Below are 26,508 nucleotides of genomic sequence, written 5' to 3' on the forward strand. Positions count from 1 at the left end.
GCAGTACACTCATAGACACTAGGAAGGGACTAGTGGTAACCCAAAGGGAGGGTTTGGGGAGAGGGGTAGAGGGTAGGGAAAAGGGGATTAAGGGCACAATAATTTGCAATCACAATATAGGTAGGTCATGGAGATGGTAGTACAGCATGGAGAATATAATTAATAACTATAATATCTTACTACACTGATAGACAGTAACCATAATGGAGGGGGTGAGGACTTGATAATAGGGGTGAATGCTGAACCACTGTGTTGTGTATTTGAAACCATCATAATATTATATATCAATGATACTTTAATAAAAGAAAAGCAAGGCTCACTATTTTCTTTCAATATACCAGAAACATTGGCAATAATCACCAAAAGTTAAAAGACAACAAATGTAACAAATTCAGAAATATGCTCTATCATTTTTCAATGCTTTAAATAGAAATAAAAATATTTCTTTGAAAATACAGTAGACAATATATAAAAATTAAGCAGAATCATAAAACCTTGGCCATTCATCAGAAAATGATACAATGCTACATCACAAAGGCAAATGTAGATTAGAACTCTAATGTAACAGCTAGAAAAATTTAGGATTTCTTTAGCTTCTCTGACTGCAGCTGGCCTCACCCAGACCTATACAAGGTGTTCCTTTCCAACAGTGAGGCCCAGTCCTCTGCCCCTCAACCACATCACCAAAATAACATGCTCTTTCCCTATGGATTAGAGGAGTCACACATTCACTTTACATTCCCTGTTTTACTGGATCTCTTGAAATAAAGTTCAACGGTGAACGAAAATGATATTAGTATCCATAATTTACAATGAGGAAACAGGAGCCTAGAGGCCTCATGATCCACCTGCCAGTCACAAAGCTCACCGAGCAGTCAACAAGTTTAAAAGATCATCAACTAAAGGATAAATATATGTAACTTGCCCTGCCATTCTTACAATAACTTTCTGACTCTTGGCCCACTGTTGGTCTTTTTTATATTATTGTTGCTTTGGTTTTTATCCTATGTGTTTAATCTGTACTTTCCTGCCTCTTTGAGGCAGGGAGCAGTTTGTCCTGAATTAGAAAAGAGGTATGAGAATGTGGAAATGAGAGGCTGACCTACATCTGAAGAATTTGCATTTGATTCAGCACAATTGAACAATTTGGTTTGAAATAGCTACAATTAAGCTATTATCAGAGAAGTATTTACTAGACTAGAAATTCTAAATTTATCTTCACATACATCCTCGCCAAGAAAGGAGACACAATTTCTGGCACTCTGATTAAGTAAAGCTAATATTTCTTCCAAATTAACATTTATATTACTAAATCACTGATAGCTAGTGATACCTATAGTTACTTGGGTTGTTTCTTTAAAAATTACAGGTTTAAAATAGCAAGAAAAATATGAAATTACGGTAGACAAAAGAATCTCATTTTTCTAATGATACAGTACATATATTAATACACATAAATGTATACTATAAAAGTGCCATTCTGATATATGAAAATTGTATTTGATGATGTCAAACTACCCTGAAATTATGGAGAGAGTAATATAAAAAATGTAAAAGAATAAATTCTGTCTGTGGTAAAACATAAACTACAGTAGTATATAATAAACTGTAGTAGTATGTAATAGTATGGAAGAAAAATTCAAACAAGATTAAACACTATGTGTTGAGTAATTTTTAATTCAACTAGAAAAAAAGTAACATACTTTTCAGTTATTCAGAATAACATCAATTCTATCTATATCTAACCTAAGGAATAAATTATTTAAACAAAGCTAAAACAAATACAACATATTTTATTACCAGAAAAGGATTATATTTCCTACCTTTACAGGTGTATAAAAGGTTCTCTGATAATCTTCAAGGATACCCTGAAAAGAAATAGAAAATGGATGACACAGAGAATAATAAGATAAAATAGGACTATTTTAACATTATTATCAACATCAATTGTTACTAGTCTATTTGCTGGGAGGTGGTCTATTTATTGTGACAAGGCATTGGACATTGCATTCACAAATATACATGAGTCTGGCAACACTGTAGGTGACATCAGGCACATGAGCCTTAGAATAAATCTTTATATGTGGACGGAGCATTTTTACTGTCTTATCACATGGATGTATCAATTGAGACTTCTGTTCACAACTACTAGCCAATTTACTAATTTTACTACTGACAGTTGGTAAAGGTGAAAAGGAAGAAGTATGATCATGCCGTATTGCTAAAATGAAGCAAAACAACAACTAAAAAAAACAATAAAAAAACAGAAAACAAAGACTCCTAGATTTAATAACATCTTCTTACATCATTAAAAATACAGGTACTATGATCATAGTGTTTTTTGTGGATATGATCACAAGATTTCACCTTGGAGTAAAATTAAGTCCTGTGTTCTAGAGACTGAAGAAAGGTATTATCTGGCATAGGGAATTACTGTAAGGAAATTCTAGTGCCCTTCATTAGAACAGAATTAATCTTAGAACTAAAAAGTAGTTTACAAATCAGCTGGTCAAACATCCGCACTTTACAAAATAAAACAAGGTCACACTGAGCCAGCTCCTGGCAGAACTGAGGGGAGAATGCCATCTCCCAGAGTCATACTCGTTCCACAGCATTAAGTTATTTAATTCTTTGTAACTTCCAAGATTGGAAAGTAGAGGGAGTAGAATCGTGTATTTTGCTCCTGATAAATTCCATCTTCTTGATGAAGCTATATACTCCTGCCTGAAGAAATGACTATGTATTTACTACATCTACCACATTCAATGGTGGAGGGACATACCCAGGAATCAGAAGACGGGATTCTGATCTTAGGCTGCTTACAAATCAGGAGAGAGGGCAGTAAAAAAAAAAAAAAAAAATCAAAGGAAAAAGCACATGAGGAGTTACAAAGCTGACAAAACCAGTTAATAATGCTACTAGCTGGCTCTGAGAGAAACCACCCAGTTACACTTCACATAAAAGCAGTTTTCTCGGCAAGCTTCAAGGAAAATCTACCATTGCTCTTTAACAAATATTTTCCATTTCTAAACTGATCTGTACTATTACAAGCAGAAATGAAATCATTCTTCTTTGCTCTCTGGTTAGAGTTTGTTTTAAAATGTTTTAGTTTAATTAGTTTAATTAATTAATTGATTAATAATAAAATGTCATTTTTCTAGCAAGAACAATAGCTTATTAAGACATTTCTTGTAAATGCTTTCAAATGATAGACCATTACCCCTTGCCAAGTATGTTTTGCTGTTAACAGAAACCTCTATATTTTCAGTAAGTGCAATAATAGAATCAACATTATCTAAGCATAGAATCCACCTCTGTCCTATCAAGGCCTAGAATTTTAAGAGACTGGGAACTGAGCAAATAACAATTCAATAGCTATGGGGATGTTTCCTTGTGCTAGAATCTCATAAACTGCTCGTGTGTGCCATGTTGGAAACTCAGTTATCAGTTAAGATGCCTTCCCCCTTGCTGGACAAACTCAGTAATTAATTCATGTTCCCTTTGCACAATGTCAAAGGATGAGGGTTGTAGGTTTAAAAGTTATATCAGATATCAAAAAAGAGATTAGATAAAAAGTGTTTACAAAATGTGAGCTTTAAATAATTTGAGAGTTTGGGGTGTATCTAACTAAAGTAGCTAGCGTCTTCTCAAAAAAGATAAGTATTTAGTGATAAGATGTATTTGTTGGATTTCATTACTCCAATTTTTCAGTTCTACTTAAGTCATGAAGGAAGAATGTTGAGACAAATTTTTCTTGTGTGCCAAAGTTTAAACAACTTAATCCAACTATACTTACGAGAAATAAAGTTACAGAATGAATTACAGAGAGTTATGTTCTTAGAAATTTCAGTAATCAGTAAAATTTAAATTATTTCTGCATTTTTCTCTAAGAAACCATATAATTATAGTTCAGGACTCTCATCTTATAGATACATAAATATTAATACACATACACACACTGTTGTGGACATACTTATGTTGTACACAAGCAAATATGGTTAAACACTGAAATCCATACTTCTAATCCATTATGTATTCTATGTTCTCAAATATTCTTGACTACAGACTATGAATTTCGGCTTTCTTAGTATCCCCAAAACCAGGCTTATGGTAAATAAACATGTCCACAAGTTTCAGTGACATACATGGCACAAATGACTGCCAATTTAAGACAAGATTATCATAATGTAAAAGGCAAGATTTTGCTGACAGTTGAAGAAGGACAAAGATGTAAATGTCAAGTTACTATTTTTAATATAAAATTAATCAGAATTCCTCTTGTTCCCTCCTCTCCTTCTCTTCCACAGAGTCTATTGCATATTAAGATGATACCGAAAACACTTAAAAGATCTCCTATTTAGATAGTTTGAACAATCAAGAGAATTTAAAATATGGTATAAGTGCACTTAACCTTTCATTTCTAAAGGCTTCAGTGCTTTCATCAGAATAAGAAGTCATAACAAGTGTATATTCCACAAAGAGAGCAAGTTGCTCAACGCATTTGAAGAACAGGAGCAAAACTAGACCTTAGCATTTCTACAAAAGACCTTAGTATTTCTACGCTATACACCTCTAACACAAAATAAGTATGTTCTTTATAATGAACATACAGGGAATTATACTTAATGTATTTATTAAAATAGAATTTAAAAGTATAGCATTACCTGTAGACCAACTAGGTTAAAATTATTTTGATTGTCAAAACAAGTCCTCTTATTTTCCATATATCTAAATAAGATATATAGTATAATATTTATCAATAAAGCATAATTTTATTATCATAGCATATGTTTTCTTTAGATTTTCACTAATCTTAATATTGCCATTTGGGAATAATGGAAATTACAACTTTTACATTCTTAGCTTTGGTTCACTTCCAGCTACTCTTTACAATTCAAATAAAATAACATCTACTAGTAGTATATTTTCTCTTGAAACCTATATTCTTCTATTTAACCAATACTGAATAAACACAGTATTAAAAAAGAAAGCTTAATTTACAAATACAAAATTTTCTGACATATTAACAAAGCATGTATTTTTGTTCACTAGATCTAAGTGTATTGTTTTTGCCTCACCTTCACACCTTCAATTTTCTCTTCTGTGCCCTGTAATTTGAATAACCCAGTCCTACATTTTGAATCCAAGTCCAGGATTATTGTTAATATCTCAGTCTTAGCCTTTAATAATTACACCAGGAAGTTGTGGTTTAGTTAATGACACACAGACTCTTCTCATAAAAAAAAAAGAATAAAAACCAAAGCTTTTATAGCATTAAAACCATCTTCACATCAACCAATCATAAGATGGTCTAAATCATGACAAGGCTGCTCCTGACCTTTCAAAAGCTGCAGCCTCCCTGCATGGTAATAGCATGGTTTGAGAAGAGATCCAACAGTAACTTTATGTCCAAGGAATTTGATAAGGCCTTTTTCCCCACAAAGGCTCTATTGGAGAGAATGATATGACTGGTGTTCTGCCAAAAGACTTGCTATAGTGACTGATCTCCAGGAATCATTTTTTTCCAAGTGACAGTTGGAACATGCCCATTAGGATGGTTCTAGAATTGTCCTTAAGCAACTTGTAGAGGTCCAGCTGAGATTTTGTCAGTTGATCTGAGAAAAGCAGTGATGGCATCCCAAGGACAGACCGTCAGACTGTCATGTTCAATACCTTTCTGGAATAAAAATCTCCATGCAAGTAAAATGTGCTCTATTTTAAAATCACACAGATCCAGGAGGTAAAATTTTTAGCTATGTTTATTTTATGTATATAATACAGGGTAGGTTTAACATTATTTATTAAGAACACATATATGCATACCCTCTTTAAATGTATTTTCTTTTACAATAAGTGAAATGCCCAGTAGTTTATTCCTAAAAATATCCCAACTTTTATTCTGGAAAATACAAAATAATTAATAATTTTCATTAAGGGAAGGTTACAACCCAAGTGTGAAAATTTTCTTACAGAGTTTATATACTAACAAAAATATTAAATTGATTTATAAATAAATATGGAATGTGACACATGGTGATAAGTGTTATGTAGAGAAATAGAGCAGGAAAATGGGAAGCAAGTACTTGGCATTGTGATTTTAGACAAGATGGGAAGATTAGGAAGATCTGGAAGGAAAAAAGCAAATGAAGATGTTCACACTGATTCCTGGAGGCTCTCAGCTATCACCTGGGTTTCTGCTCTTGAGGCAGTTTAAGCTTGAGATTCTTTTCCAGGTCATCATACGATCTTTCTGTAAAATGGGATAAAAACATATATTTTGCCAATTGTGGAAGCACCTAATTGAGAGCAAAAATATTATAGGTAAATATCTGAAAAGAGGAATACAGTGATTAAAGAGAATATACCAGAATAGAATTTAATGAGCTTCATTTAGCTTTGGACACTATCCTATATCATTTACAAATATTAGTTAAAACTTATAATTATCATTTCCATTTTATAGATAAGGAAATGGACACTTAAGCGGATTAAGTAACTTCCTAACATCAGCAGGACTGTAAGGGGCAAAAGGCGGGTTCGTCCTTGTCACTCCAAAGCCTAGGTCCTGCAGCTCCACCTTACTGGCCCCTGAAGACTAAACCCCGGGTTCCCTCAGCCATCAAGCCAATTCTATCAATCCTTAATATCTAGAATAATAATTGCAATACTTTATGTTTCTGCCATATCTTAAAATTCTTCGAAGCATGTTCCTTAATTATTGTCACTCTTACAAAAAAGTTCTGAGGTAGGTATTACTCAGGAAAGTGAAGGCAAAATGGTTATACGATCACTATGTAACTCTATCGAATTGTTCATGAGAAAGATGGCATTAAGTCTTAAGCTGGCAGACTCTGAATACAGCTCTTTTTCCAGTGTATCATATTGCTTTAAATTTTGAGTTAGAAAAGTGAGGCAAAGGCTCTCCAGAACAGAAATGCAATTCTGTTTTCTTCTTGGGATTGAACCCATGTGTTAACAAAGAACTGAAAATAAAGTTCTCCATGTTCTGATTTTGGTATTCTGGCTCTTAATCTTTCACAAATTTATTTCACTCTTCATTTGGTTCCCTGGCCCCAAAGAAATCAATTTAATAAATTCTGAATTGGGCACATATAAAGTTATACCTTTCACTCCATGCTAGATACCAGTGACAGTCTGAAGTCAGTCGGCATGCGTGCTTTCCGGGTGTGATTTTCTCCTTTCCTAGGAATGTGTGTCCCCCTAACAAAGATACTGCTCAGCCCTCCTCCCTTTCTCTTTGCCTGGTCAGCATTTATCCATCCTCCAAATTTCAACTAATGTGTTACTTCCTCATCAGGCCTTCACCAACCACCCTGCTTACTCCTTTGCACTCCTTCTCAGCAATTTGACATTTTACTTTTGCTTGTGCAAATAGTGAATATACTGCCTCCCTCTGCTACTAGCCCAAAATCTCCATGAAGGTGGGGTCAATTTTGTGTTTGCTTATCATTCCTGGCATGTTTTAAGTGCTCAGAAAACACTAGGGAATAAATGAATTGAGCTGCAGCATGATTCAGAGGAAATGATTCCTATCTGTACTCCATACATGAAAATGTGGACTTACTGAGGCCAGGAATTAGTCATTTCCTTGGCCAGATTTTCCTTCTCCATTTTTCTACAAATGAAGTCAGTTTGCCTGGCTAACATGAAACAAGGATAACAGGGTACTGTTTCTATTTGTCACACAGACATTTTTGTTCTCACAACTTTTTATTATACTTTTGGAGAGGATGCCTGACATTCCTATCTATGAACTGCCCAGTGCACATATTGCTTTTCATATTTTAAGACACAATTTCATTTCAACACATTGCAAATCTGGGAGTCACCAAATTGTATTCAGATACCAAAGAGAAAACTACTTTGTGCTATTTACTGATGCTTCCATAAGTCAGATAGAAATATTTCAAATTGCTCTCTTGATTCTCAAAAAAATTTTTTACATTCCATGTAAAATATGAGATCCAGTTCACCTAAGCTTCTGCTCAAAAGTGTATGTATTATTGGATCAAATTACACAGCATTTATATTTTGAAACCGAACCACTTTTTCTCTGACCTCTGTCTTCTCATACCATTCTAAACTATGTGTATAAACACACACACATACATGCACATACACACACACACATACACATGAATTAAGATTCAAACAATATGGAAATACCTATATTAACATATAATCATTTCTATTTAGTTTTACAAAAACCAAGCAGGTGCAATTTCAAGAAACCATAAAAACATTTCTTGACTGAGGACTCTAAAAATATATTGATATAGATGAGTGGATTCTAATAGCAAATTTCTCCTGGCCATAGAGAGATCTTATACCTACTTTCACATCTGCAAAGTTTTCTTTTCAGTTTATGACTAAGAAAACCAGAGAAGTAGTATGAATTGCATTGGAAAAAAGTATCTTGAAACACTTTTATTAGATATTCTCCTACCATATAAAATCAAAGCATGTCTCCATGGTAATTAAATAGTATTTACATTGCACATATAATCAAATTACTATGTATTTTCTTAAACATGGGCAAGAACAAGTAAATATAAGATATGTAAACTTGATATATGATGATTTATATGTATTGAGTAAATATATTTTTGATATATTACTATATGATTATAATAATAATTCATGACCAAAAAAGCCCCATAATTTAGAAATTTACTAAATTTTCAGGGATGTAAAAACATATTTGTTTTCACTGAAGGCATTAACTCAGTCACTATTTAAATTATTTTTTTCAGAAATGTGTGTTTCAGGATGTGTTTAGTGTTTGTATTATGTATTATTTACAGATATCTAAACCTCCAATTCTTATACAGCCTGGAATCATAAGATAATTATGTGGACTGGGGTAACTGTATTGGGCTGGAGTGTGCATGTCAGTAGTTTGTGACTTTTGCTTTAAAGAAAGATGAACCATATATATATATAAAACAAATACATATATATATATATACATGTACACCCATTTTATCCCCATATGTAGCAGTACCTTTAAAGTTAATTAATTCATCTTACAGAATGCTTGATAATATTCAAGTTACCATTCTGGTTGTCCTTAAATTTCAAAGAATAATAAAACTGTGTTTCTATTCCAAGGTGACTATCATCTAGTGGGTTAGACAACATATAATTGGAAAAATGATTACCAAGCATAAGAAGAACAATGACAGACAGTGCTAGAGATATGCACGGGCATCACAGCAATAGGCACTTGAGTCATCATCTCTCACTGGAGTCAGGAAGAAGGTTAGAATTAGGCTGGCTCCATAGGGCAGGTAAGAATGAACTGGAATTGGACCTGGCAAACAGTTGGGGATGTGATGAGAAAGACTCCAAAGAGATCAGCATAAGCAAAGTCCCAGAGAGAGGACACAGCCTGGTGTGAGACAGAAGCCACTATTACAGAAATGTTACATAGGGGAGTGGATGGAGACAAAACTGAGAATTTGACAACAGCAGTTCATGGATGACCTTGTGTTGTACTAAGAGGTTTCTCCTAATCAATATGGCAAATGAATTACTCTTATTGCCAAATCTTATATGATGTAACTGGGTGTCTTGGTTTCTGTTTTGAGAAGGATCCTGAGGGAATATTAGAACTTACTAAAATAGAATATTTTAGTTGATTACTAAACTTCCAAGGACGTAAGAATGGAGAATTATAGTATTGATGCTATACTTGCTTTTCCTATTATACAAGTTGATGTATGTGTGAAGTAATGTTAAGATTTTTCTTTAATTGTAAATTACTCATGCAAGACTTGGAATGGAGAAACAAATTAAGAAGGCTTTGTTGTAGCTCAGAAGAAAGATGATGAGAATCCTAAACCAGGGCAGTGGGAATACAAAAGGAGAGGAAGAAAAGTTTCAAGAAAGATCTATGAACCATATCGGAAGGAGTCAATGTAGGATGATGTTGGAGGAGGAGTCACAGATGACTCTCAAATTTCAGCTTAGAATACTGGTTCATTCTGACACCACCACCTAGGATAAAAGGTAGAACAGTTAACAACAAATTTTGAAGAGGTAAGTGCTGAGGTACAGCTTTGATATTTAAGATACTGGTAGAGACACCTAGGGGCAGTGAATATGTGACTCAGGTCAGAAGTCGGGGATAAACATCGGGGGAACTCTCAGCACCCTAGTAAGAGTTAAGATCATGGAGATCAATTTGCTCACCTAGAAAAAAAAAGTTTACAGTGTAAGGAGAAGAAATTCAAGAATTATAAACATTAGTGTTCATAGGAGAAAGGAGCTTGGGAAGGAGACACAGATGGGAAAATGGTGCAATAGCAGAAGGACAGAGGGAGGAGAGACAAAGAAGTCTACAGAATTTCAAAGAGGATGGGTGACAAGTCAGTGCATCAGAGAAGTCCAATAAAGTAAGGGCTCCAAAAGGCCAGTGGATTTGGCAACTAAGAGCATATTGGGTGGTCCTAAGGTAGCAGAGTACTTTCATAGCATTGTAAGGGCAGAAATTATATGTAAGAATAACCCAATAAAGTTTATCTTATGTTTACTGAATAAATAAAAGCAAGGCTATGTTTTCTTCCTCACACATACAAAGCATAATTTAAATATTAATTTGAAAGTAGGTCACTTCTTTACTACTTTAAAAACACAGAAGACAAATCACATTTCAATTACAATATACATGAGATTCAAGGTGTCTATAGTTTATTGGGTTAGACATTGGATATAAAGGTATTTTATAAGGGATAACAATAGCAATTACACATTTATTTATTATTTACTTATTTATATCTATTATTTATTTCACTATCATTGTCTTCTTCAAATATTTCTCTAAATTATGATTTCTCAAGCAAGTATACAGGATTATTAATATATATCACTTAAAAAATAAACTTTTAAAGTAAAGCTGTTTAAAAGTAAACTTTTAAAGTAAAAAAAAGATATTTTACACTATGAGAAATTCTCTTTGAACTATCATTTAAATATGGGCAAACATATTAGGGCTTTAATTTTGTGTAAGTTGTGAAGCTTAGGTAAAAATGTGGGGAGAAAAGCAGGGCAAATTGATTAGCCTACATCTATTACCCATAAGGTGGCAGGTTACTGTCCTAAGGAAAGGAGTCTCTTAACATTCTCTCTAATAGTGAACTCTCCAAACAGCGTCACTGTAAAAAACAAGCCCTAGATTGGTGATTTCTGATCCAGCAAGCACATGTGCTCACCCAAGGGGCTTCAAAACACACATGCCAAATCCCCACTCCAGATCTACTGAAGCAGAATATTTAGCAATTGTTCCAAAGTTACATGCATTCTGAAAAGAACCCAGAATGGTCATTGATGTTTGTTTGCAGATGTTCTACATGAGAGTGAGGACTGCCCAACCCACAGATGATGGCCCCATTTTTGATTTGGTGTACTTCAATGAAATGTCAGGATGTAGATAGAATTACTCCTCAAGTTCCTTCATCTATTGAAAGAATCAAACTTTTCGCCTCTATCAGAAAAGCTGCAAGGTGGGCACTAGATTGATAATGGGATTTCCACTTCTCTATTAGGAAATGGGAAGGATCCCAGGAATCCTCTGCCATGCTTCAACTACTTTTTCTAAAATTTCACTTTGTGACCCTCCAGGTTGTCCAATTAAACAAGGCATAAACGAGTGGTACACTCAAATAAAATAAATCACATAATTTTATACACTGGACTTAGAATAGTTGAATTTAGTTAAAATCATATAAGCTAATTAGATACTTAACACAATTGTACAAAGTAATGTATATAGTAATACAATTCCAAAAATAAGAACATTGGGTATCACCTGAATGATTAGATTCTAAATGGCCAAAATATTTAAGTAATTTATTAACCATTTTTATTTAACTCTTTCTTAGCTCCACTCTTCCTTCTTCAAATAAAAGAATTGCACCTGAGATGGGTAGATGTGAACACTCAGCTGCATGGCCTCCCCTCCCTCTTCTCTCTTTTTGCTTCCTGACTTTCACTCTCCCGCATAATGCCAGACGTTGCTTTGCCTTCAAATGCGGTCAGGTACTACTATACGCTTGGGAGCCGTGATTGATAAAATATCTGTGTTTGCGTGTGTATGCATGGATGTGAGCATGCATGCATGTGCGCACAGTGGGGCATATTTTCCTTCTTGATGAAAGAAAGCTGCAGTTCTGTGACCACAGATGGGGTAAACTGCTTAGAGTGTATTTACTTAAAAGGGAGATATAGAGAAATAGAGACAGGTATATAGAGGCCTTCTAAATTATTGGTGTTTTTGCCAACCTATATTACATTTTAAGATTTCCACAAATGTATTCACTATCAGTATTATTTTTGCCATGTTTAATTCACACACTGCTTAATCTTTCCCCCCTTCATAAATGAGAATGGAAACTATATATAATGTAGGCATCATTGAAAAAATGATAGAGAACTAGGAGAGCTCATAAGGGGGAGACAGGGCCCAGTATAGAAAGTCAGAACACATTGCCTGAGAATATCATGTTCCACTTCGGATGGAAGCACATGGCAAGAAAAGATGGTTGTACAGCTTTTTAAAAAATATCCATCCTATTTCTGCTCCAACATCCCACCCACGCCCTCAAGAACTACGAGGAATCCAGTCCGTCCCAGAATTATCTGTTCCTACATAAAATTTTTCTAAACCATTAAATGATTCTTCTTTGGAGCTCTTGCCTGACACTACCATTCTGAGAACTTGGAAAGCAGAAATTAGGAAAGATGAAAATGGTAGGCTAAGTAAATTTTAGACTTCTTTGACCAAAAAAAGAAAAGGGTTGGATTTATTTAAACATACATAATTCATCCTCCAATGAAAACAGAATAAAAATTGTATGAAATTTTGGGACAGTTTCACATATAAAGTCAGTGAGACTTGAAAATAGATTTTAAAAGTGTATGAGCCCATTCTTATTGGTTTTCTTAATGGAACCATCCTCTTGCTCACTTACTCCAGACTCACTAGTCTGCTTTTAGTTCCTTCACATAACTTACTTTCTGTAATCCCAGACCTTGCGCATGCTATTCGCTTTATCTGGCAGTCGCTCAGAACTGATTCACTTGCCCTATAGATATTTTCTGAGTACCTATTATGTGACAGGCACATTTCTAGGCCTTAGGGATGTATCAGTGAAATAGGCATCCCTGCCATTATGGATTTATTTGCAATAAGAAATGGTGGAATTACTTTGGAATTTCTCAACCACAGTACTATAGACATTTTGACCCAGACAATTATTCAGTGGGATCCTATCCTGTATATTACAGGCAGTTGAGCAGTTTTCTGGGACATTACCCATTAAATGCCAGTAACATTCCTCCAGTTGTGACACCTCAAAATATCTCCAGACTTTGTCAACTGTCTCCTGAGAGGAGCAAAAATCATCCTCAACTGAGAAACAGTGGGTAACTTAGTAGCAGTTCTTACAGTTGTGATATTGTATTTATTGTAGTAATTATTAGAATACTGTCTTCTCCTGCAAGGTGATGCTTGTCCCCATTAAACACACAGTATCTGCTTTTCTTCTCAACATTATATTCCTAGCTTCTAAGACAAAACTCATATATAGTAAGCACTACATAAATACCTGTTAAGGGACTCAACAATTAAGCCACAGGCAAACAGCTCTCTTCTCAAACCTAACTTAGATATTTTTATGTGCTCCATTAGGCTCTTTCTGCTTATTCTTCAGTGCACCTGCTGTACTGTATTATAATTGCCTTGTCCTTGGTCTGCCCCATCTTTCTGTCATCCACCATACTGAACATCACTTAAGAGCAGAGACTATATCAGACTCATCTTCCTATTCTTACTTCCTAGCACAGTACCTGACAGATAAATGCCTAGTGAGTGGATAGATGTATAGCAGCACTGTTACTAAGCATTCAAACATGGGGCAGGCATCAAGCTAGTTCATTGGTGCTACACATATCCCATTTCATCATTACAAGAAACTTGAAAGGAAACTACATAATCTCCATTTTCACAGAGCAAGAACCTGAAACTCCAAGTCTACATGAATGTCCCAGGCAAGACATGGTACAGTTAAAACCTTAACTTTCCTGGTCTGATTCAAAAACCCAAAGCATTATCCTGACTATGTAGGTGGAAATTTTTTTGACTTTGTCTGTGAGAACCAGTAAGTGAGTTAGTGAGTTAGGAAAAAGCAAGTTAAGAACAATCCAATTTTTAAGAATCAGATTTGAATAACATTTCGAATTATGATCTAGACCCAAGTAGCTTAAGAAACAAAAAAATCACCCTGCAGATGAGACAGTATCCTATTACATAAGTTTACTGGGTGGGCAAAATTTCATTTGAAAACTTAATACACAGTACCTGGAGGCTGACAACAGAATGTTATCTTCTCAAAATTACATCTTTTCTGCCAAGTTTATGTTTGTTTAGCTCATAATAGTCCTGCCATATGGCACTTTATGATAGAATCAATTTTAAGTTTTAAATATAAAAATCAGATTTTTAATTTTTAAGACATTAGGTCTTCAACCACTTCAAAAGACATAAAGAAATAACATCATTTTGGAAACCAGTACTCAATAAACCATTAGAAAGCTCACATATTATATTCTAATCCTTAATTTACAAGTTATTTTCTCATTATTTTGTCCACAAAATTTTTTGTCCAGTATTTTTTCTCATGACCAATTTTACAATTATTTTTCATATGCCTTCACCTACCCTCTAGCCACTGATTTAAACAACATAGAAGACTATATTTTATCAATTTTATAAAAGAACAGAAGACTAAAAAAATAAAACAGTAATTTCTGTCTACAGGATACTTGTTAAAAGATGGAATTTAAAACATACTCATTGATTTTTTTTATTAAGTTATCATTGATACACACTCTTATGAAGGTTTCACAAGAAAAACAATGTGGTTATTACATCCACCCTTATTATCAAGTCCACCCCCATAACCCATTGCAGTCACTGTCCATCAGTATAGTACGATGCCACAGGTCCCTATTTGTCTTCTCTGAGCTACACTGTCTTCCTTATGACCCCACACACATCATGTGCACTAATCATGATACCCCACAATCCCCTTCTTCCTCCCCCACCCCTCCCCTTTGGTAACCACTAGTCTCTTCTTCAAGTCTGTGAGTCTGCTGCTATTTTGTTCCTTCAGTTTAGCTTTATTGTTATACTCCACAAATGAGGGAAATCATTTTGTGTTTGTCTTTCTCCCCCTGGCTTATTTCACTGAGCATAATACTCTCTAGCTCCATCCATGTTCCTGCAAATGGTAGGATTTGTTTCTTTCTTATGACTGAATAGTATTCCATTATTATGTACCACATCTTCTTTATCCATTCATCTACTGATGGATACTCATTGATTTTTGGAGCATTAGAGGAAAAATATCATAGATCAAAGCAGGTAATACAGCAGCAATGACAATGTGTCAAATGTGGGCTTCACTGTGTTTGGAACATATACTCATTTACCTCTTACAGAAAATTCTGGAAGGCAAGTCAGATAACAGTTATTTATTTACCTGTTGTTGCTGAGAAATCTGAGGTTTATATGATTTGAAACATATTTCCAAGTTCACTGAGAGGGTAGATGGAGTACCTGGAAGCAATTCACATCTTCTGAATGTTGTTTCAACCTAACTTTTTACTATATCTGCTACATACTCAAGTAGATGATTATATAGATGGTGCCTAAGAAAAATGGGAAGACTTCAGGGCTAGGAGGTTAATATACTATCCAAGCTCCAGGTTTAGACGTTGCTGTACTTCCTTGGTATTTATTCATACTCCCTTTTCTTGAAATATAAACATTCAATTCCATAGCTGGTTTTGAAATTACTAAACAACATTTGTTCTTAATTTTTACATGGTGTAAGTTTAACAATTTCATTTCATAAAAGTCAATGACCCTATTTTAAAGTAATTCAAGCTTCCCATCAGAAATGTCTTTATAAAACTGAAGTTCTTCTAATTTAAGATAATACCTGCAAAATAGAAAGTGTGTCTTCTGAAGGGATTTTTTTTCTTGTGATAGTAAAATTTACTACAATCTACCCATTGTTCCAGTTTCATCCTCTTTTCATTAAGTGATTATCTGCTGAAATTGTTCCAATTACTTTCATTGCCTGTAGCAATGGTTTTCAACTTGCTCACAATGCACCCAAGGGCAAATTCATCTTGAGAGTTTCTCTCTTTAGAAAGTGGTCCTGGAACCTCCTAGTTATAAAACCAAGACTTACGAATCTCCAGCAGACTTTTAACACCTTAGTATTCATTTAGCATTGATGTATGTAAGAGCTGAAAATGGTTAACTTTTTGAGGATATTTAATATTATTTCTCAGCATAAAATACAAACATCAGTCAGAAACCATTTTATATTTCCTTTCCTCTTAACAAGACTAATCACTAATGAATATAGTTGGTGCTCAGTAAATATTTCTTAAGATTAGATAATTTGACCATAAACCGATTTAGCCAAAATGAGTTTAATTTATCCCCACTTAAAATCAGAATTAAAATGATCAAAGCATTGCATTGTTTGCTACAAGTGAGGTTCAGGTTCATACAGATCAATTAAAACACACATAATAAATCCAGCTCAATTCCAAATAGACTGGAATCCAAATACGTATTTACCAAAACATACTATTTTAGAACAAAAGAGACAGTGTAAGAAAATGAAAGAGTCTTGGGCTCTCATGACATCCAGTTCCCCCTAAATGTACTTGGCAACTACAACGGCAGGATGGAATTCCATCCAGGGCCGGTCAATTCTGAGAAGAGCTCCCCACTCATATCCTGTTAGTACTCTTTGCAAAAATTATGAGAAAAATTATGTTCTTTACCCCAAATTCAAACAAAACACTTCTCTCTCTTCGTTCTCTTTTCTTATTTGGGAAGGAAAATTAGGGGGGAAATGTTGACAGAGAGAAAAAAAGATTTGAAGTTAGGAAAAAATTAATATTGTGTCATTCTTTAAGTTCTCATGTTCCCTCAACTTGTTTACATGTGTATGTGCATGTTCACACATGCACAATATATTCATTTGCTGTATATATATATATATATATATATCATTGATACCTATCTGATAAACATTGCCAAAATCTTGCTTTGAATACTAAGTTATAGGCTAGAAGAGTGGAAAATGTGAGTCAACTCAAAAGCATTTGGATATCACAAAATAATACCTTTTTACTGATGAATTAATATTTAATAGCCCAATCTCTATATTGTCTCCAATAGTTGAAATACAGAAACAGATATAATGAGAGTGTGTACAGTCCCCAAGACCTGTGTTTATCGTACGCTTAATACATATTTTCTTTCTCATTGTGTTGATCAAATTGTTAAAAGAATTAGTTTTCATTCACTAATGAACAGCAAAATGGGGAAATTGCATAGAAGAAAAAAAACTTCCCTGAAATTGAATTCAGAGCTCAGATTAACCAGTCAAATGCAAATAATTGATTTATATATAGATATAGACATATATAGATATGTAAATACCTAGATAGGCTTTGTGTTCTGAGACTAATTACATATCCACAGCTTATATAACTGCTGTACATTAAATTAGCTACTTCTATCATTTTTAAAAATATTTTGATAAAAATGAAAATGAAAGCATTACAAAACAGACCTCGTTAGGAGTCTTCACTGGTTATTTGGCTCAAGTCCTTATTTTAGAAATGAAGAAACTGAGATCCAGACAGTTTAACTGACTTGCATTTGAAATATAAATCCATTTGTGGATTCCATTTCTGATAAGTGAGAAGGCTGGTTGGCAATTCTTTAAATAGCAGTGTTATTTACAGCATCCATTTCACTGCAAGTGATGTCCTTCATTTGCCTGGCAACTTATTTACCAGAGTCAAAGGTTTCACCAATGCTAACCCTGTCCGTAGTTTTTGCTTTGTTCCTGTGCCCATTCTTCAAAGGCTTCCTCAAATGCTGCTCCTTCTTGATGTCTTCTTTGGTCATCCCAGCTGGAAGTGATCTTTACCTTCTCTGATCCACTAGAGCAATTATCACATTCTGTCGTGTAATTCAACACGAATGGGTGGGCTCTGGAGTTAGGCAAATAGGGGTTCAAATTTTGGTTTAGCTGTTCACAAACAAATAAAATGTAGCCATGTCAGTCAGCTTCCCTGAGCTATAGTTGTAGATAATTATAACTACCTTAACTAATTTGTTTTTACCCTTCCTGCAATATGGTAACCAAACATACTAAGCATCTAGGTAAGTTTTAAAACAATATGTCATATATGCTTATCAAATATTTACTTAGTATCTTCAAGATAACAAACCCTGGACTAGATTTTCAAAATCTGAAAGCCACATGGTCATATATTTAACTGTATTTCTAAATCCCCAACAAGAATATTCACATCTTCAAAACAGGGATATTAGATACTATATTATTTTATGTTCCATGGCACAACAATAAGTATTTGACAAATAGTTGAAAAAATGAATGAATAAATGAATGAGAAATCAAATTGATTATTACTCTTACTGGAAGCATGGTTGGCAAGTTGTCAGAAATTGTTAAAAACTGAGGAATAGTGTAACTAAGCTGTTAAGTACTCAGTCTATACAAGAATGAACTATTTTTGTTGCTAATGTTAATCCACCTAAAAATGAAAAAGACTTGTCCTCTAGATGTAATGAATTCATATCTTTCACCAGAAAATATACATTTGATTCATTAATGTATTTCATATGAAATTTTATTAACCGCAATTAAGCTTTTATTAAATTTCTGCACACATTGAATGGTTCACAATATAAACATGTCTGAGCCCTCTGTAAATTTGTTCAATGGGATAAAAAATGATCCTTACTATTAAATGTATCTATGACTTATTTTTCTCATATCAACATCTATACTCCTTCCATACCCAAAGTCATCGAGTAACTGTAGATAACCATAAATGTCTGCCACAGCATGGCACAATGCTTTTCATACTTAAATGCTTCAACACTCAAACCCTACATCTATAAAATAGTATAGACAACATAAGTGGATTCATCCTTATGATGGGTTTTATTCTGTAAAAGGGTTAATGCTCAAAGAATCCTTTGTTTTGTGACAAGTGCAATGTAAGGATCCTCAAAACCCTGATTTATCATTGCTCCTTTTTTTTCTTCTTTCTTTCCTGGTGCTGTTTTTTAAGTGCTTGCCATACACATTGGATAAAAAAAGACATTGAGGTCGAGAGCAGTGGCAGTTCAGAGTGGGAGGGAGACGGCTATTTTGAATCTTGTGACAGTGAGGTTTCGTTCACTAAGGAGCTCTCTGTGGGTTTCTGGCATTGTATGTGTTTTGTCTGCTTGCAAGCGAGCAGCTGATGGATGGGGAAAATGTTCATTGATTTGTAGTGCCTGCACTGCAGCCAACCAGCCCTAGAATGAGGTGGCACCATCATGAATCTCTCAACTATGCATATTTATATGCAGCTGCTGTACTTCTAAACCTCCAGTGAATACAAAGTACTTGTGTGGCCACCAGTTCACACAATGCCGTCCTGCCGCATGCTCTGATTTAACTACTGTATGGAAGAATAGACTTGGGGGGGCTCGGTGGGATATAGAAAGGAGAGGTAAGCATGGAGGGAGAAAAGACTCTTGCACAATTCCTTTTTTTTTAGATAGTCAAGAGAATGAAATGAATGTGGGAACATTCTAATAAATGCTTCATGTGTTTGAATCTCAAGTTCTAAAATTGATTAATGGAAATGAAATCCTTTTAAAGATGGTGTTTTCAGTGAGCAAGGCTTGGAGACTACATGATAATGATGTGGTTAAAATATGCTGGCACCATTGAAATCATCATAGCACTGAGCTGTGTATGAGAAAGTCCGTCCCCTGGGTAAACCACAGCCTCAGTATAGAGAAATAGATGACATGCTCTACTCCAGTGGGGGTAGGAAGAGAGGGACAGGGAAGGAGCAATAAAGAAACTTCAATAGCACTGGAAAGAAATTTTAAGAGAAGTGAAAATAGGAGGTTGTTCAAAAAACAGATGACAGAGAATTCATTTTAGAATGGAAAATGGAGCAGGAGGGGTGTTTGGGAGCCTGAAAGCTACAGGGCAAGGTTTGAGAGCTGAAAGCTTAGAAGAAACCAAGGGGGTGTACTGTGAGCAGGAAAATGTAATTAAAGGAATCAAAGAAAGAGAAAGAAATTGTTAAAGTAAAAATCTTTTCAAAGGATATGAAAATATTTACTGAGACATGTAGATATGTACTTAGAATTCTAGATTTCAAATAGTTTTATTAAAATGTTGTAATTTCACTGGAGTGCAATGTTTGAGGCATGATGTATTTGTAAGGTTGGAGATTTTTAGACTTGTTCAGTAAATTTCATTGTCCCAGCATTTAAGGAGAAAGAATTGAAGAGATAGAGAAGAATAGGAAAAAATGAAAATCCTATAGAACTATCACCTACTATGAAATTATTCTCATTCATTGAGTTCTGAAGGCCAAATTCAGGTAAATGGTATCAACAACAATAGTCCCACAGTGCATCTGACAGAAGTTCATTTTATTATAAGACTAGGACTCAGCTCCAATATAAGCTGTACCAAAGCAACGTCAAATGAAAAGTCAAATTCAATATCTGGGTACAGTTTGATTCCATTATCAACAATAAGCTTTATGCTTTTCTATGTATAGTTTAAGCACTAACTCATCCCAAACTGCAGCTGTTCTTTTGACCAGAACATGAAGTGGCCATCTTCTAAATAATTCTCTTGAGTTTTCCAGGCAGGGTATCAAACCTTATCTCCCATGGGTCTAGGGAAGATGGATTGAATCTGGAACATTATAATTCCAGTGCATATTCAATGTTGGTATTATACTCATCATATAGCCTTTATTAAACATGTCCAGATTTTTTAAACAATACACAAAACCTCAAAATTGATTAGGAGTTTCTCTCTGCTGGCACAGAAACACCCTACAATACAGTATCATTAGACTCTGGGCTAGCAGTGTACTCCACCCAGTGGTGTGTCAGAGTAAAAATAAAGGCTTTTAGAAAGGCTAAATCTGACCTAATTTCCTTCTATTTTTCAGCCTCTAATGTGGTAAAATGTTAGATAAGTACATGAAATGTAACATCATGGGCTCTACACTTCATAATAACAAAATAGGAAAGGCATATTACCTTTTATGAAAAGATCATATCTTCCAATTTTTCAGTTAAAAATAAAATCTTTACTACAGATCTAAGGATTATAAATAAGCTAATCAGTCTTTATATATATATATGTATATATATATTCCCTATATATATATATGATAAAAGTGACAGCTTCTGAGGTCATATAAGAAAGCACTTAGTTGCTATCATTTAAACTAATAAGTAACAAACACCATTTTCCTGACAGAGAAACCAAACCTGAAGGCTAAGCCAAAACACCAAAAAAGAAAGCCAAACCACTGAGGACTACTAGAATGCATGGAGAATGGGTTCCTCAGCTCAACTACACTATTTGGTTTGCTGGTATTCTTTTGATGAGCAAAGACATCAAAGATACTGTGACTTAGACAAACAATGTTCTGAGATTAGGTCTCTGAGCCATGGCAATTACATTTTTTAAATTCTGGTTGTCACTTGCTTCTTACAAAAATTGAGCTGAAATACAAACCGAATTAGAGTTTGGATGTCCAATGCTGGGCTGGAATTTTCCCTTATCAAACATGGAACCATGTGAAAGTCTGTGCCCATTTAACAGATGAAGAACATGTAGGAAAAAATGCTAGAGGCTATATGGCTAGTGTACATTTTAGAGTATGAACAAAAATTGAGATAATATTAATGAGATAAACACATGATAGGAAGCAACTCCAGACTAGGTCAAAAGACAACTTACTCTTATTCTAAATCTACCATTAAACAGATGCTTAATATTAGACAAACCACAATACTTTTGAACCAAAATTTCTTTACATATTAAAAGTTGTATCAGTAAAACTAGTTTACTTCCCCTGCCAAGGGAGAAGAGGATTAAATAATTTTTACCTTTGTTTATATTATGAAACTTTAGAGAATCTGAGGAAATCCATGAACACCTTCCCTAGAAAAATATTCAGATCCATAGACCCACAATGATTAGCATATAATTTTAGGATTTTGAGAATTCCTTGGCACCTATTCATAGACTTACATGGAGACCATGAACTTCACATTAAGAAACTCTGGATAATCATTTATTAATTTGTATATCTCAAACAGTAGATTAAATCATTTGTTTCTGTCCTCAAATCTCAAGCAAGATATCTGGCCCCAAGTTGGTACTCAATAAATTTGGGCATATAAATCTTTAAGTTGTTTTAAAATTGAGCTAGAGAGTTTAAAAGCACAATTTGTTCTGAATAACTTGTATTAAGATGAAAAGTAACAAATGAGAACCACATTAATATCAGTTAAGTCAATGAATATTCAGACTTTCCTGTAGTATTGTTAGATGAAAAGAAAACATTGGAGAAAATATCTCTGTGTATGGAAATGTGAAGTAGGTAGCATCTTTATTAAATTTTATATTGTCATTTCTTTACTTTTTATATAATGTGAATGTTTCATAGGTTTCCCATTAGAAAAAGTAATATATAATTACTCCATAATCACCTCATGGAATACAAAAGCATTTTTCTTATGAAACACTTTTAATAAAAGGCAATGTAGAATGCTTACATTGTTCATTAAATAATTGTCTCATGTGTTGCATATGACATCATCTGTAATATCACATTTATAGCTATGCCATGGTAAGTCTCATCAAATACTCAGTCCTGTTCACTGCAGCAAAGATGAAAAACATACAATCAAAACCCTTTACCAAGCAGCTCACAATTACACTGGACCCAGTTCTACCCAGGGTCAAATGATGTCCCCAAGTAGAATATAACATCCTCACTATTTTCCTGAAAACCCAAAGAGTTGGCCTTGTTATTGCCACCTTATATCATGATTACATTTCATGATCAAGGCTGTTTTTCAAAGATTTAGCTTAATCAAGGAGAGAAGACATTTTTTGAAATGAGTACGAATTATTGATAAGTTTAACCCTGGAGGCATTACTGCTACATTACTATTTCTAGCATTATTATTATAATCACACAACTAAGTATGATCACAGCAGAGCTTAGACTCACTAAAATTTTCCTTACCCTTTCAGGTAAAATAAAAAACTCTGAAACTGTCTCTAGTAGACACTGCTTATTCTAATAAATCTGGAACATCTATTAATCAAACTAATGTTTCAATAATAATTCTTACATAACCAAATTTAGTTCCAAAGTTGCATCAAATCATAGTAAATATTTCCTTTCCTACAATATTTGTTTCTAAAAGAATCAATGGAAGTAAGTCACTGTCATGAGGCTTTTGCACTAAGTATAATGTCCAAAACAATTGGTCCCTTAAATACTACTAAAAATGTGTATAATATTATCACAACTTCAGTGTCTTTTCATTGAGCCAGGATCTGGTAATAATGATCTTATATCAGATCAGTATTTGTGCAAATAATTATTTACTAGTTGTAACTACTGAAGAATATATCAGGGCATTTTTGATACACTTAAAACTCTAAAATAAATGCAATTTTTTGTCTGCATATATCACTGTGTTACAATATATCACTGGAAGGCATCTGTTAAATAACAAAACATCTGTACTTCAACTGATATTTAAACATTTATGGAGATGCATGATAACCTCAAGTGAAATAATTTTATTTGTTCTCCTTTAGTCTTATTTATAGTAAAGAATTACAATAAAATAGTGGTTGGATGTCTTAAAAGATGTAAAGATCTTGTTTTTTTGTTGTTTAATATCAACATTTGTTATGTATGAGTCTCTTATGGTATTTTTTAAATCTTCTGAATTAGAGTAAAACTGACAGTATTTACTTTACTTCTGCTGAATTAAGGTGCTTCCATTGCATAAGAACACTTGTGCTGATAATTCTTCCATAGGGTTGCTTTGGAAATATAGGAATATTATCAGAGTATGGATTCAGGAGATAGAAACATTATCAGAGGCTATAAAGTGACTCACTGATAAACTCCCAACTGTGCCCTGCTCCAGGGCAATAATAATTTGGTCATTTTTCAAATTAGTCTAATTCTCCTGACTTTTGCTTTGCCTCCAACAGCAGAAGGTGAGGAACTCTGAAACAAGGACAAAGGAGTCTCTGTGTGTTTATACACATTATGAAGGGAAATCAAAGGTTACATTTATATCTAAATTGAAAATTAGTTTTGTAGAGAAATCCTGGCCTCGGAGATGGAGACAGATTTGAACTTCTTTCTGTCTCTAGTCATCTCAGATTCACACTGATAACCTGAGGCAGAGCATTCCCTAACTCTCTGTCTGGAAGGAAAATAAGACCAACTCTTTCAGGCTTCCAAGCCAGCTACACCAGAATAATTTTATAAAAATGAATGTCAATATGCAATGTGCAAGCACACAATATCAATCTTTAAGGACATATAAACAACCTCTGAATTACTCACTTAATCTATTTTGCAATGAAGAAGATGATAAATAATTCACCTACCAGCTTAACAGAGAAACTACCAGTCAAATGCAAAGTGACAGTAATTACCTATTCTTTTACTTTTTCTACTACAATCTAACAATTTTATAACCTAGGCTCTGTTGAAACGGAGCCTGCAGCTTTAGAGAAACAACTAAAAACTCAGAACAAAGACTTTTCAGAATATTGCCCTATGTGGATGTTAGTTATCTCAAAGTCAAAGAAAACCCCAAACAATTAGAATTTGGCTCCTAACATTTCTGTGCTTGAATAAGTTAAATGGCAATAGTTTTATTCCACGGTTTTTCAAATAATCTCTTTTCATGTTTCTTTGTATTTTCCTTATTGCCCGCAATTTTTATTAAGTGACCAGCTACTTAGGGAATACAAAGTTTTTGTTTTTTTGTTTTTTGTTTTTTATTGTGAACAACTGTGTTAAATATTCATATCCTTTAGCTTTATTTATAGCTGTTAGTTCAGATGTTAGTACAGCTCCTCTGACTTCTTTTGTCTGGGAAGATAAGAGTGATAGATTTAAGGAAATCTTTACATTTTATCCAGGAGAGAGTCTTAATATTGCCTATTGTCAACTTAAGTATGTTTTTAATGGTTGAGCATGTGTCATGCTCAGCAAGTCAAACTGCCAAAGGCCAAGAAGGAGGAAATTTACCAGCAAAGCACTTCAACAGGTCTGAATGCATGTGAATATCAGAGTGATTAGGTGAGAAGTTAAACACTGCTTAAGAGAAACACTTACAAAATTAGAGGACTACATCAGGGGTTTCCCTATGCAGTTCCACATTTTTCATTTCTGGTCTCAGGCCACATCCAGATACTAAACCAAAATCTGAGAGGTAGGACCTAAGCAGCTAGCTACATAACAAGCCACACAGCCAGATTTGGAAACTAATTTCATGAAAGTGCAGTTTAATGTTTTAAACTGTTCAGTGTTAAATATTACAATAAAAAAAATCTGTTTGGAGACAAAATATTTCATAATATACACAGATAATTATTGTAGTATTACACTGTATAGAATTGGTATAGAATTCATTTTGAGGTAGGATAAATCTGTTTTTGAATTCTGTCAAGGGGATTTATATATTGAAGAACAGATAGGTCTTAATTGTGCGCAAAGCAGTAAGGTAATTTCAATGAATACTACCATTTTGCTAAATGAGAAAGGTTTATGAATCATCTACGGAGTCAGGCAGCTAGAAAGGGTCTATCACAAAACTGCACTTGCAAAACAAAATTCTCAAGAGATACAAAAAGAAGAAAACACTAATAATACAAGTCTTTAATATTGCCACTCTCAGTTCAAGAGAGGACAAGTGGACAAAAAATGAGAGAGAAGATAGAAGATCTAACCAACATAACTAATGGACTAGATCTTATGGATATAAATTGAACACTACTTCCTAAAAATAGATAACACACATTTTTTTCAGTTATCCCCTGAATGTTCAAAAAAATTGATTACATATTAAGTTCCAAAGAAAACATCATTAACTTCCATGAAGTAATAATACTACAAACAATACACCATAATTATAAGGCAATAAAATATAACATTAAAAAAACACTACATATCTGATAAAAGGAAAAGCATTGCATTAAACACTCAAAAAAAAATTAAATTCCTTTCTCTAAAAACTAGAAAAGGACTAAATAGGAAACAAAAATAAAGTATCATAAGGATGTAAATAGTAAAAATTAAAGAATAAAATGATCAGAGAATAAAAGAATTGAAAAACAGTAGATCTGATTCATATGCTAAAATCCTGGTTTTAAAAATAACAACAGAGAAAAGCACTAGCTAAGATGATCAAGAAAAAGCAGTGATAGGATACTAATTTCATATGCAAAAGTAAACACAAAATGGATTAAAGACCTAAATATAAGAAAAGAAATG

At 33.9% G+C, this 26,508-nt stretch overlaps 1 long non-coding RNA gene across 1 annotated transcript in view; it reads right to left on the reverse strand.

Annotated features, from left to right (window-relative positions):
• LOC118910414 (uncharacterized) overlaps positions 1-26,508 on the reverse strand; it is a 202,049-nt gene that overhangs the window by 144,524 nt on the left and 31,017 nt on the right. Inside the window, exon 2 of the long non-coding RNA XR_008997443.1 lies at positions 1,824-1,868. This is a non-coding gene — a long non-coding RNA (uncharacterized LOC118910414). The remainder of the gene's footprint in view (positions 1-1,823; positions 1,869-26,508) is intronic.

Source organism: Manis pentadactyla, chromosome 1, assembly GCF_030020395.1.
Source record: "Manis pentadactyla isolate mManPen7 chromosome 1, mManPen7.hap1, whole genome shotgun sequence".
In the NCBI taxonomy this organism is placed as follows: domain Eukaryota; kingdom Metazoa; phylum Chordata; class Mammalia; order Pholidota; family Manidae; genus Manis; species Manis pentadactyla.